Below are 12,445 nucleotides of genomic sequence, written 5' to 3' on the forward strand. Positions count from 1 at the left end.
TATTTTATTTTTATATACATACAATATATTACAAAAAAAAGTGATTATTTTTTACATGTATAATGTATTTAGGCTTGTAGTTTGATATCTATGACATATTTTGTAACATTTTCATTTTTTTATATTATATTAAAGTATATAAAAACTTATATTATTAAACAGGTAGATTACGGGTAAGTTGACTGTTAGAAATATGAAGTACCTAGACGGACCTAGTAACCGTTTAATAATTAAATTATAAAAATACATTATATTTGAACTTACTCCGTTTTTAATGAAACTTAGGTCAAAATGTAGATAAAAATATTCTAATTCTAATGACATATTTATCGTTTTATAAAACGTCATATTTTAAAAATTATAACAAATAAATTAGTAAATCAGCTAAATTAATTATAAGAATAAAATAATAATAAATATTTTACATTTAAAATGAACTAGGGTTAAAGATCCGCCCGCGTTGCGGCGCGGGTACATCGTAAACATTGAATAGATTAGTCCAAACATTATATGATGCATTAACCATATGAAAACACACATTTCGACGTATCTAGTTGAACTCAGTGTAACCTGTATAAGCATTGTCATTAGATCAAACGTAAAGTAAATGAAATTCATATCGAACAATAACTTGAATTTATACGAAAACGTACATAAAAATATGCACGTAAAAATGGTTTCTTTAAACGAAAACGTACATAAAAATATGCACGTAAAAATGGTTTCTTTAAACGAAAACGTATTATATTTGACCTGACTCGTCTATAAAAAAAGTTTACGTCGGAATGTAAAAGAAATCATATTTATACATACCTGTACATAAAATATGCACGTAAAAAATAGTTTTTAAGTAAAGGAAGTATAGGGGTAAACCGAAACAAAATATTAGTAAAAAAAATTAATAGGTTAAAACCGTTCGTAAAACCGTGCCAAGTAGCACCAATGCAACGACACCGACTCTCAACATCATAAAAATAAAATAGATAAAATGGTAAAAATTACACTGAATGAAAAGGAGACTAAAATTGTTGAACCACACACACCCGTTACAGTGTGTTAATGCGAATAAATTAACCGGAAACGTAAAACGTAGAAAATAATAACTTAGTTGATCTAGGACCCGCCCATTGCGGCGAAGTTTTCAAAGGGGAAAAAATAGACACGTTGCGACGGGTCTGTCAAATATGGGAAAATAGAGCAAAAACGTTGAAACTCACATGCACGTCACTACATGTTAACTCGCAAAATTTAGAACGAAACGTAAAACGAAAAATTTGCGAAACATAAAAAGTATGGGGACCAAAGTTGTAAATAATAAAGTGTTGTGTTAAATTCAAAAGATGAAAAGTTTGAGTTAAAAGTAAAAATTCAAATGGGTTAAAATGAAAAAGATAAAACTTTAAGGTTGAAAGTGGAAATCAAGTAATGGGTTAAAATTTAAAAAGATAAAAGTTTAAGGTAGAAAGTGGAAAATCAAATTTTTTTTTGAAAAAATCCCAAAGCATAGGGTACAAGTGATGATGCATAAGAAAGTTGTAAATTTATATATGGGATAATATATTACGTGTACAGCCGTGAGCTCCAAAAAATAAATAAAATAATAATCTAACTTATAATAAAGAGTAAACTGTCATTTTGGTCCCGGTGGTTTGGCCAGTTTTGCCACTTTAGTCCAAATCTCAAACTTATTACATCTGGGTCCCTGTGGTTTGCATTTTGTTGTCATTTTAGTCCAAAATTCAAAAAACCCCCTTTTTTACTGTTGAGAGCTGCCTATTTTGTCCTTTAGTGCAGGGGCATTTTGGTCTTTTTGATTTTATTATAACATATTAAATACCTACCCTCATTATCGTTTCCCCAAAATGGTGTGTTCATCTGCTGCCCCTGAAGTTCATCTTATCCAGACGTTCATCTTCTCCAAAAGTTCATCTTCCCCATAAGTTCATCTCCTCCAAAAACCCAAACCTATTCTCTGTGTTCATCAGCCCTAGCGATGCATTCAAGAAAAAGATGCCGAAACAAACAAGGATCAACGAAGGAGGAACCCTAAAAGGAACCAGTTGTTTGTAGAGACTCCAGCGTGCTGTGACCACCATCGCCGCCGCCGCGTGCTGTGACCACCAGAGACTCCAGCGTGCTGTGACCACCATCGCCGCCGCCGTGCTGTGACCACCTGTGGTGCCAAATCGAAACCTAAGCTCTCTATCTAAATATAAATCTAGTTGAAAGACCTAGAAGACCTGTGGTGCCAAATCGGTGGTTGCAGGGGGTGCGAGAGGGTGGTGGTGCTTGGCGGCACACAAGTGTTTAAGTGACAGGGGTTGCTGATGTGTATCGAAGAGGGACTGTGTATCGAAGACACAAGTTTTCTTTGGAATCGGAGAAAGAACAGAGGTTGCTGATGTGTATCGAAGAGGGACTGTAGAGAGAATTTGTTGAATTCCAGTTTTGATGTTATGTTTAGGGTTATGTGGAGAAGATGAAGTTTGGGGATTTTGATTGTTAATGTGTGTATCGATGAGAATGAAGAAGACAGAAATGAACTCTGTGGCTGCACACGAGTGTTTAAGTGACAGGGAATGAAATTGGGGTTTTATTGCAAATATGATATTTGATGATGTTTTGATGATGTTCTTGATATGGGTTTTGATGATTTTCTGACGATGTTTAGGTTTTGATGATGTCTGGGTTTTGATGATGTTCTTGTCTGGGTTTTGATGATGTTCTTGATCTGGGTTTTGATGATGTTCTTGTCTGGGTTTTGATGATGTTCTTGAGTTGTTGAGCTTGAAGAAGAGATGTTCTTGATGTCTGGGTTTTGATGATTATTTTTATTTGGGTTTTATTGAAAAAAAAATGAAATTTAAAAATGACCAAAATGCCCCTACACTAAAGGACAAAATAGGAGGTTGCAACAGTCAAAAAATAGGGAAATCTGGTCAAATTTGAAATTTGGACTAAAATGGCAACAAAATGCAAACCACAGGGACCCAGATGTAATAAGTTTGAGATTTGGACTAAAGTGGCAAAACTGGCCAAACCACAGGGACCAAAATGGCAGTTTACTCTATAATAAAAGACTCCAAATAATGTCACATGGCATTCTCTCCTTCAACCTCATAAATTTTATTTATATTTGTTTAATAAATTTCTTTTAATATTAATATTAATTAATAACTAATATATAGATATCACTTATTTTTTATCCTTATCTTTATATAAAATTAATAAATAACTTTAATTTTGCAATTTAGACCCTTTGTTTTTTTACTTTTAACCCAAAGTTTTTCATCTTTTGCATTGAATCCCAACTCTTTTTTATTTTCAAATTTGGTCCACCATACTTTTCATATTTCACAAGTTTTTCGTTTCGTTCTAAATTTTGTGAGTTAACGCACCGCAATGTGCGTGTGGGGTTCAACATTTGTTCGTATATTTTTTTCCCATTTGACTGTCTCATAGCGTCACATCTATTTGTCTGCGTTTGACAAGTTCGTCCAACACGCGGGTTCTGGATGGACTTAGTTATTTTTTTTTTATGTTTTACGTTTCGGTTTAATTTCTCAGCAATGAGCGTGCGTGATTCAAAAATTTTACATCTATTTTTCGCTCGGCGTTATTTTTTCCCGTTTTTATTTATTTTGTTTTTACAAGTTTTTCCGATGTTGGTGATCGCTGACAATCGTATAGTAATACTAGTAAAATAATCAAAATCAACATTTATGAATTCATGTGTACGTGTAGTTAGATGAGAACAAATTAAAGTTGTTGTATACGTGGAGGAAATCGTGGCCTCCAAGATTCAACAAATCAACTTAAAATATGGGAGTGAATTTTAAGGATTATTCTTTAGGAAAAATTACAAGTTTTGTCCTTTATCTTTATATCATTTTTCAGACGGTGTCCTTTTTAATGAATGTTGATAGGCGGTGTCCTTTACTAGGTATTTTGTTGCAAGTTTAGTCCTTTACATCTAACCTAGTTAAAAAACCCTGTTAATTGTTGGGTGTAAAGGACTAAACTTGCAACAAACTACCTAAGTAAAGGACTAAACTTGCAACAAAATACCTAGTAAATAACACCGCCTGTCAACAATTAACAGGGTTTTTTAACTGGGTTTGGTGTAAAGGACTAAACTTGCAACAAAATACCTAGTAAAGGACACCGCTTGTCAACATTCGTTAAAAAGGACACCGCCTGAAAAGTGGTATAAAGATAAAGGACAAAACTTGTAATTTTTCCTATTCTTTATCTTTATACCTATTTTCAGGCAGTGTTTAGACCTAACACAGTTAGTTTTTTCAATTAAATCTGATCACTCAAGGACAATTTGATCTTTTTACCAATTACTTTAAAAATAAGTTAATAATTTTTTTCTGTAAAATCTCCCTCTCTACCTCTCCTTACCCACCACCAACAACCACCTCCGCCCACCACCCTCAACCTCCTCCGGCCACCACTACACAACCCACAACCACCTCCGGCCATCACTACACAGTTGTGAAACCCCACTGCACAACCAACAACCACCTCCAGCCACCACTCTCAAACACCATCAAATAATAAATGCATTAATCATAATGATTTAGATTAAATAATGATTTAGTGAAGTAAAACCAGTAAGTGATTTAAAATTAAACAATGATACTTGATTATTATAGTCATAACTCACTGACAAAAACAAAAGTATCCTAAAAACCTGAGCTTTCAATAACCATCTTCACTGAAATTGACAGTTTTTGACATTAAATTGGCAAAGCTTCTCCATTTCATTTGTAACCAGCCGTAGGAGAATCAAACGATTTCGTTTCAATTAGATCAGACACATCTTTCTCTCCATAGCCGTAGCGAAATACTCGATTGATAGCCACCGCGTTTGCAATATTTGAGCCGAAGTCGGAAATAACCGCCTCTGCTGTTGTTGCTTGAACCGACTTCACAGTAGCGTCGTACGTCATGGTTTTTTGTTCGATTTCCATCATTGGACAACTACCACCGGTAATCATCTCACCTTCTTTTTTATTTATCAAATCTTTCTTTTATCTTCGATCTTCCCATTTCTTCTACTTGTAGCCACTGTGATGATTTAGTCTGAAAACCCCCAATCGCCGTCTCACCACCATCGATTGGGTGGTGGTTGGAGTGTTGTTGTGGGTGGGGGGGTTGTTTGGCAGGTGGAGAGCAGTGGATGGTAGTTGTACTCGATATGGTGGTGGTGTGGGGTGGATAGTGGTGGTGGTGATATGGGGTGGATAATGGTGGTGGTGTGGAACAGAGAGAGAGAGGGATGTGAGAAATCAAAGATGGAGTGACAGTGATTGAGAGAGAAAAAGCTTTACAGAGATATTTTTTAAAGTATTTTTTAAAAAGGTTGGTTATTTATATTATCTACACAATTAGCCCCTATAAATATGAATTGACAAAAATGTCCTCATGTGCAAAGCACATGACCAAATTTAATTGAAAAAACTAACTGGGTTAGGCTTAAAGGACAAAACGTGTGTGATTTGAAAACATAAAGTACAAAACTCGTCAATTTTAAACATAAAGGACAACGCCTGAAAATAGGTATAAAGATAAAGGACAATCCTTGAAATTCACTCTAAAATAAAGCCACACATCAACTTTCAACATTTACTCCTTTCCCTTTCTACTCTCTTGGTCTCGCCCTCCTCTCTCTATCTCTTCATATAATTCTATTTTTTTTAATATTTCACTCTAAAACTCTACCCCATTTTAAGTATTTTAACCCTTGATCACTAAGTCGATACCATGTCCGATTGATCTAGAAAAAAAAGCAACGTATATTAAGGCTCTGCCTGACTAAGTACGTTGGGGTTCCGTCTCGTCACGTATTGGTAAAGTTGAATTTGGGTTATTATACTTAACGCGAGTGCATTATATATTTTATTAAATAGCTCAGGAGTTATACCCAAGATTATACCAGGAGACTTTTAGTTGAACCCTAAAGTTACAAAGTGAGTCATTCTTCTTTTTATCACCTTTTTGTGATATCATTATATCTAAAATGCTTTTCAAAACCCTAAATGTTTATCAGTTATTGTCACACCCCCAAAATCCACACGCGGAGTATCACCGCTTGGGAGCGTGACCGACCAGGATCAAACCACCAATTATATCAAACATAGCATTTCACAACAATCAAAGACATAATTGATGTTCAAAAACCAAATATTGTTTAAATAGCGGAAGCAATATAAAGTAAACCCAAGTAAGTTATAAGTTTAATAACGTTCATGATCCATCTGTCCACAACGACCTGCTCCTTCCTTGTGCAAGCTCCATAAAGTACCTAAGGTCCTGCAAGGCATGCAGCAAATAATCAACAAACTAGTTGAGCGAGTTCACAGAAGATAAGTTCATAATCATAGGGCGTGAGCTAACTAGTGGGGGCTTCCCATGTTTATCCTGGCTAATGAGGGTTTCTCATCAACGGTACTTACTAGACTAACTTCCGACCATGTGTTCTTCTTTACCGAGAACAGGAAAACGTACGGGGTCACGTAGGCTTTACGTGACGTGCCCTTCCCCGAGGACAGTGGTACGCGTGAGGGCTACGTAGGCTTTACGCAGCGTGGCCTTCCGATCTGGAAGCCAGTGAATGGTATTGGGTTACGTAGGCTTTACGTAACGTGTCCTCCCGACCCGGGAGACAAATGGCAAACATACTGGGTTACGTAGGCTTTACGTAACGTGTCCTGACTAACCTGAGGACGATGGTCTATAGTCTAGAGAATGCGTAAGTACGAGTAATCATTCTATATCCAACGTATCCAACCCAATTCCCAACCCGGGAATCCCATGCCTTGGCTGTGTGAACTCACCTTGGTTTGCTCGGCAGATACACAAGTGAACAGGTAACAAGTAATGGTCAATCTCGTCCTATTATGGTATTATACAAGTTAGGTTCGGTGTTCAAATAGTGCACGTAATCAACCAAAGCAAGCACGTATGCACGTAAACAATCCAAAAGCATACACTTGTGCGATTCATTATATGTTTCCCAAACAATACCCGGCCCAAGCAATAAACAGTCCAGATACTCAATTGGCCCAAATAATCATAACATTTTAATAACGAGCCGGCCCAATTAAAAAAAATACAATAGCAACTTGATCCAATAACCTAAGCGGCCCAAATAAAAGTTAGACATAAGGTCTCTGTTAACATAATTTATAGTACAACATATTTGCCTACTTTGTGTATCAAATTACTGATGTAAATTCTTTAGTCTATAGGTGTGACCCGAGACTAGATAAATGGTCCAACCTGATAGTCGATTGCACCAGAATATGGGCCTAGCTGGTGGCCCATGGTCACGCAGCCCAGATTAATTACAAAAATCAATCCATATTCACACCAAATCAAGGCCACCGTATTCATATATTTAAGGAGTTGGCTAGCCCAACTGGTTATTCAACTAAGTCAGTTTCTTTCACATAAATGTTTACCAGATCTGGCCCATTCTGTCGGCCCATTATCGTTGTTTTACCCCCAGCCCCCATATTGTTTACGATAATAAAAACAACAGTATGTTTAAATCCCTTACTATGGCCGATTCCTGTTATATCTTATTCACCAAATAATTAACACAACATAACCCATCCATTGATTCACAATAATCGGTCAAACACAATATAGTCCATAGCATAATAAGTTAATATCATATAGTTCTTAGCGTACTTAGCATAGCCGATCAATAGCGTATTCAGTCAAGTAATCTTTTAACTTATTCACATAGCCTAAAATCTAATCAGACTCCTAGACTACGGATATCAAGATCAATAATAACCTGGATCATGCGGGAATACCCGGTATTACTCGGACACATAAACACAGAATCAAACGAACAAGAGAGAACATATAAATCAGACAAGTAGAGCTACTAACCAAGATGTTGACTCGGGGAAAATATCTCACGAACAAGGGGGTGGGTCGGCTTCCAGTTTTTGTGCGAACAGAAGGGATGTTGAAGGTTTGTTATACTTTTAAACGGATAGGGATTTTAGTTAGATTAGGATACACGCTCCTTGTTTGACAAGATTAAGGTGTGGGCTAATTAACTTGGGCTGATTAACTAATATAGAAGGTTGGGCCGGTTATCCCTTAAACAAGTGTTAATAAGTGGCCGGTTATATATTAAACTTAATTAAAAGATTGTGTGGGCCGGTTATATACATACGACATTCATACACACATAAAGCATAACATAACATATATCATGAAATCAACTAATCAATCAGGTTTTATAAAATCACATATCGAGCACGAACGTTACATCAAAACAAGTCAAAAGTCAGTCAAAAGTTCGAGTTGTCACATTATCCCCAACTAATTGGAAATTTCGTCCCGAAATTTGGTATGCACTCACTGAGGAAGCTAGGCGAACTGCACCGTTCACTGGTTTTCCTGGGGTGTCACATTCTCCCCCCGTTGATCTGGAATTTCGTCCCGAAATTCCGAAGTAGTAGCTTCAGCCTCAGCAGTGGTTGCCTGGTTCCCGAATAACTGGGGGTACTTTTCTGTCATCCTGTCTTCGCGTTCCCAAGTGTACTCTGGACCACGTTTGGAGTTCCAACGAACTCGGACAAGAGGGATTCTCTTGTGTTTGAGGACCTTCACATCCCGGTCCGTGATTTCAACTGGTTCCTCAACGAACTGCAACTGTTCGTCGATAGTGAGTTCCTTGAAAGGAATGATGAGGTTTTCATCTGATAGGCATTTCTTTAAGTTCGATACATGAAAAACATTGTGAACTGCCCCGAGTTCAGCTGGTAGGTTCAATCTGTAGGCTACTGGGCCTATTCTTTCTATAATTTCGAATGGTCCGACATATCGCGGATTTAGTTTACCCCGTTTGCCAAAACGCACCACACCCTTCCAGGGTGAAACTTTCAACAATACCCGGTCCCCGACCTGAAATTCCAAAGGCCTTTTACGCTTATTCGCGTAAGCTTTCTGACGGTCGCGTGCTGCCGCCATGCGTTGTCGTATCTGAGCAATCTTTTCTGTGGCGTCCACTACAATCTCTGGACCCGTAATCTGACTATCTCCCACCTCTGCCCAACAGAGAGGTGACCGGCATTTACGCCCGTACAATGCCTCGAATGGAGCGGCTTGAATGCTGGTATGATAACTATTATTATACGAGAACTCCACCAAAGGGAGATGCTTTTCCCAGCCGTTGCCGAAATCAATGACGCATGCCCGAAGCATGTCTTCAAGTGTTTGAATCGTACGCTCAGACTGCCCATCCGTCTGAGGGTGATAAGCTGTGCTCATGTCTAATCGAGAGCCGAATGATTTATGCATCGCTTGCCATAGCCCTGACGTGAATCGTGCATCGCGATCTGAAATGATAGATGTGGGCACCCCATGCCTTGAAACAATCTCTTTGAGGTAGATGTCTGCGAGAGTGGAGAACTTATCCGTTTCCTTTATCGGTAGGAAGTGTGCAGACTTGGTGAGTCGATCAACGATCACCCATATGGTATCGTTCCCACGCTGAGATCTTGGTAAGCCTGTGACGAAATCCATGGAAATCTCTTCCCATTTCCATTGAGGTATACTAGGCTGCTGAAGTAGACCAGCTGGTTTCTGATATTCAACCTTAACCCTTGCACAGGTTAGGCACTTGCCGACATAAGTCGCGATATGAGCTTTCATACTTGGCCACCAGTATGTTGTCTTGATGTCGTGGTACATTTTATCCGACCCTGGATGTACCGAGTAGCGAGACTTGTGAGCTTCGTCCATCACAAGTTCGCGTAGACCGCCATAAAATGGGACCCAAATACGCCCCGCTACATAGTAGGCGCCGTCTTCCTTTTGCTCCATTTGCTGCCTTGAACCGCGTAAGGCTTCAGCTGTGTCGTTTTCGGGCTTCAGTGCTTCTGTCTGAGCAGCTCGTATCTGAGCAGGAAGGCTAGACTGAATTGTAAGCTGTAGCGCTCGCACGCGCTTCGGTAAAGTGTCCTTTCGACTAAGGGCATCAGCCACAACATTGGCTTTGCCTGGATGATACTTGATAGCACATTCGTAGTCATTAAGTAACTCGACCCATCGTCGTTGACGCATATTCAAATCCTTCTGCTTAAGGATATGCTCGAGACTCCTGTGATCGGTGTAAATCGTGCACCTGGTACCGTACAGGTAGTGTCGCCATATCTTAAGCGCGAATACAACAGCTCCCAGCTCCAAATCGTGCGTCGTGTAGTTCCGTTCATGAACCTTGAGTTGACGAGAGGCGTAAGCGATAACCTTGTCGCGCTGCATTAACACACATCCCAGTCCCCGAATGGATGCATCACAATATACTACGAAGTCTTCTGTGCCCTCTGGCAATGAGAGGATAGGCGCACTGCAAAGTCTATCCTTTAGGTGCTGAAAAGCAGTCTCCTGGGGCTCTCCCCAGCGATAGGTAACACCCTTCTGTGTCAGTAGCGTAAGCGGCTGAGCAATCTTCGAAAAGTCTCTAATAAACCGTCTGTAGCAACCCGCCAAACCCAAGAATTGGCGTATTTCCGTTGGCGTACGTGGTGCAGGCCAGCTACGAGTCTACCTTGGATGGATCGACTTGAATCCCATCCTTGTTCACTACGTGGCCTAGAAAGTAGACTTCACGAATACTATGACGAACTTGTCTAGGTAGGGTTTGCACACCCTGTTCATAAGGTCCTTAAATACGGCAGGTGCGTTCAATAATATCAAACCATCCATCATATCAAACATAAAGTGTAGCAGTTAAAATAATTCATAAAACCCAATACGATTGATGTCCAAACCAAACTTTGTTCGAGTAACAGAAACATAATAAGGAAAATCCCAAAACAAGTTATAAGTTCAAACAGCGTCTCCTTGTCCTAACATGAAAGCTCGACCCCTTGCCTCATTGCCATTGTTGTTGTTGTTGTTCCCATTGCCCTGGTTATTATTGTTGTTCAGATTCTGATTCAACTGTGGGCAATCGCGCTTGTAATGACCTTCTGCCCCACACTGGAAACATCCCCGATTTCCACGCTGTGGCTGCTGCTGTTGTGGGTTCTGTGGAGCTGGTTGTTGTGGTTGTTGGTCCTGATTTACAGGCCGTGGGCTCCTACAGTCTTTGGCCTCGTGACCCATCTTGAGACATCTTTGACAACGACCCTTGTTGCACTGGCCGCTGTGATGCCTGTTGCAGTTGTGACACTTGGGGTGAAACCCTTGATACCTTCTCTGTCTAGGACCACCAGAGGGTTGCTGACTGGGGCTCTGATTGTGGTCAATCTTCTGCTGCTGAGCTTGTGGCTGAACGGTCGCTGAACCCTTGCTAGAATCTCCATCCCATTTTCTTTTGCCATCACTAGAAGTAGCAGGAGTAGCTGAAGTAGTGACTGTAGCAGTAGCGTTGACACGCTTAGGCAGTCTGTTCTGGTCCACTGCCTGGTCGGTGATGCGATGAGCGAGACGCTGGATTTCCTGAATGTTTTCAAGATTAGCCGAAGTCACGTGGCTCTGAATTTCTGGCGCCAATCCCTTGAGATACAGCTCAATGCGCTTGTATGGAGGGTCCACCATAGTTGGACACAGAACGGCCAACTCATTCGACCGTTTAGTATATGCTTCGATTTCCGATCCGACCATCCTTAGGTTATACAACTCGTCTTCCAGCTTGTGAATATCTTCACGCGTGCAATATTCCCTCTTAATGAGTTCCTTGAAGTCGTTCCAGGGTGTGGCGTTAGCAGCTGCCAACCCTAGGATCTGAACTTGGGCGTTCCACCACGTCAGTGCTATTCCTTCCAAAGTGCCGGTGGCAAACTTGACCTTGCGAGCCTCAGGGCACTCGCACATTTCGAATATTGATTCTAGCTTCTCGAACCAGTGGAGGAGTCCAACTGCTCCCTCCGTGCCACTGAAGGAATTTGGACGACAGTCCATGAAATTCTTGAAGGTACACACAGGTTGTTGCTGAGCGGGTTGACCTGCTTGAGCGGCTGCAACTGCCGCAGCAATGAGAGCCTCTAGCTGGGCTTGTGTCATGGTAACTCGTCCAGACATGATCTTGGTTGTAAAAAGGTAGCGTAAGTAAGAATGGTTCGCGAATGGGGCGATGACAGAAAAGTATAGGCACATAGGTGTTCTCATATAACAAAGGCATGTGTATCTAAGCGTAATGCGAGCAAAGTTCTAAGCAGTTCTAGCAAACAGGCAATAAACATAACATAACCCTTATTACCTAGGATGTCGAGTCTTGCACGTGGAGCGAAGCGTCGTTGTGGATCGTTTGAGAGCACTGTTCTGGTTATAGTCTGGTTTTAATAAAAACGTTTTCCCATATTAAAACCTAGTTCTCTATAACCAATGGCTCTGATACCAATCTGTCACACCCCCAAAATCCACATGCGGAGTATCACCGCTTGGGAGCGTGACCGACCAGGATCAA

This window comes from Helianthus annuus, chromosome 15, assembly GCF_002127325.2.
Source record: "Helianthus annuus cultivar XRQ/B chromosome 15, HanXRQr2.0-SUNRISE, whole genome shotgun sequence".
Lineage (NCBI taxonomy): Eukaryota > Viridiplantae > Streptophyta > Magnoliopsida > Asterales > Asteraceae > Helianthus > Helianthus annuus.